General features: G+C 43.9%; 1 protein-coding gene across 1 annotated transcript in view; it reads right to left on the bottom strand.

Annotated features, from left to right (window-relative positions):
* LOC138959663 (transmembrane protein 26-like) overlaps positions 1-1,711 on the bottom strand; it is a 32,973-nt gene extending 31,262 nt beyond the window's left edge. Inside the window, exon 1 of the mRNA XM_070331240.1 lies at positions 1,434-1,711. The gene's annotated coding sequence lies outside the window, so the exon portion shown is untranslated. The remainder of the gene's footprint in view (positions 1-1,433) is intronic.
* Positions 1,712-1,950: the final 239 nt, after the last annotated feature.

The raw sequence follows: 1,950 nt of genomic DNA, 5'->3' as shown, positions 1-1,950 counted from the left end.
AAAACAAGAAATATATGTCATTTATGTTAACCAGGCAACAAAAGTATGTGACTTAAGATTTGGTGGAGACAAAGACTGACGCTTTTGGGATCGTTAATGGTTGTGCGACTGTTGATTTATGAAACAGACACCTATTTAACTCTCAGTAGGGGAAAGGCTCCTAATATGGACCGGCTCCTAATATGGACCACCTCCTGTTCTGACAAACCAACGGCGCTAGAGCGCTCAAAACAATTTCATTCGCTGTATTCACCCTCTCTGGATAACTTGCACATGTCAAAACAGTTGCAGAAACACAAACCTCAAAACCGTTAGGTTTTTTTCTCTTTTTTCACTTTGGGCAGCGTTCACTCTAAATTTGCCGCCTAAAACGGACTCGTTTCTGTCCACATCCCAAGCTGATATCACACAAGAATTGCTATGTATGACAGCTAATACGGTATTTGTTACATTTTAGCAGTGTTGACCCCGAGTTTCTCCAGCAAATAAAAAATAATAGCAAGATCTCAAAGTATGTGCGAGTCCCCTAATATGGACCACCTTCAACAAATCGAAGAAAATGAAAGCTAAAGGCTATTTTCATTCATTCATTAAAAAGCTTGCTGGAAATAACCTATAACTAGCCCTCGAGATTAAAAAAAAAATATAACAAAAAGTCTTCTTTTCGTGGAAGTTGATAATTTCACTTATTTTCACTCTGTTTTTGATAAGCTTCTTTAGTTTCCTGGTGTGCTTCAAATAATGCTCTCATCGACCCGAAACAGATAAATCTAAAGCATATTTTAATTAGTCTGACTTGTACACTAAGTTGTATCATGTTATTTTGAAGTAAATGGGGCTTTTTACAGTGATTCGTGAAGGCCGCTTGACGGGTCCATATTAGGAGCCTGGGCGCCTAATATGGACCATTTGTGATTTTTTCTGTATTTAAATTTTGCTGAATGTCTATCAAAGCTATTTCACTCTAATTAGTCCTAACGGTTAACCTAAGAGAGAAGGACTACCAAACACAAAATGAAACTTCTTCGCAAGAAAACAAGCTAGTTATCAGCATGAAACAAAAAGTGGTCCATATTAGGAGCCCTTCCCCTACATTTATATCACGTTATTGTTTTCTCAACAGGGTATATGCACGCATGCGCGCACGCACTGACGCACACACGTACGCACGCACAGACAAGCAGACCGACACACTGACTTCTCTCCCTGTCTCTTTCTCTCTTTCTCTCTGTCTCTGTTTCTCTGTCTCTGTCTCTTTCTCGCTCCCCCTCTCTCTCTCTCCGCACACCCCTCCCCCCTAATCATATAGTTTTGCTCATAATTATAACAAGGGCCTTGGAATACTTGTCACACGACACTACCCAAGGCAGAACCCACAGCCAAGTTTATCTTGACTACCGGTCTGGCAGCGAACAAGAAGAAACAGAACCCACCTGTTCGTGGAATCGAACTCCACGGCAGCCGGAAAGACACTCAGGCAGAGAGCGCACGGTGGAACATCCTCATTTTGTATCGCTCTACCCCTGATTCCACCTACCCTTAGTCGACGAAACTGGTCCTCTGCGACGTCCTGCTGCCGTCGAATGAAGAAGTATAAGAAACCCTGCACTAGCTAGCTTTTTACAATGAGATAAAGCTGTGAAAGTTTTGTGCAATCCCGGGCCAGCCCCTCATTCTCTCTTCAGCGTTCAGCTGTTGACTGCGATATTGTCACGACAGGTAGAGTCTTAATGGAAAACTGGGGTGGAAGGATAGGGGGTACATGCCGTGTGCGACGTCGCGAGTAAAAAGGAGGGGCAAGGGGAGAAAGATAGGAGCAGTATGGGGGGCGAAGAGGAACGTAAAAGGCAAGCAGTGAGAAGGATTAGGGGTAGGGGTGGCAGAGGGGGGGGGGGGGGGGGCGGAAAGAGGGGGGGGCACAAGGACAGCACTATGGAATTTATTGATTGA

Source organism: Littorina saxatilis, linkage group LG2, assembly GCF_037325665.1.
Source record: "Littorina saxatilis isolate snail1 linkage group LG2, US_GU_Lsax_2.0, whole genome shotgun sequence".
Taxonomy (NCBI): Eukaryota; Metazoa; Mollusca; class Gastropoda; order Littorinimorpha; family Littorinidae; genus Littorina; species Littorina saxatilis.
This window is presented reverse-complemented; position numbering and strand designations above follow the sequence as displayed.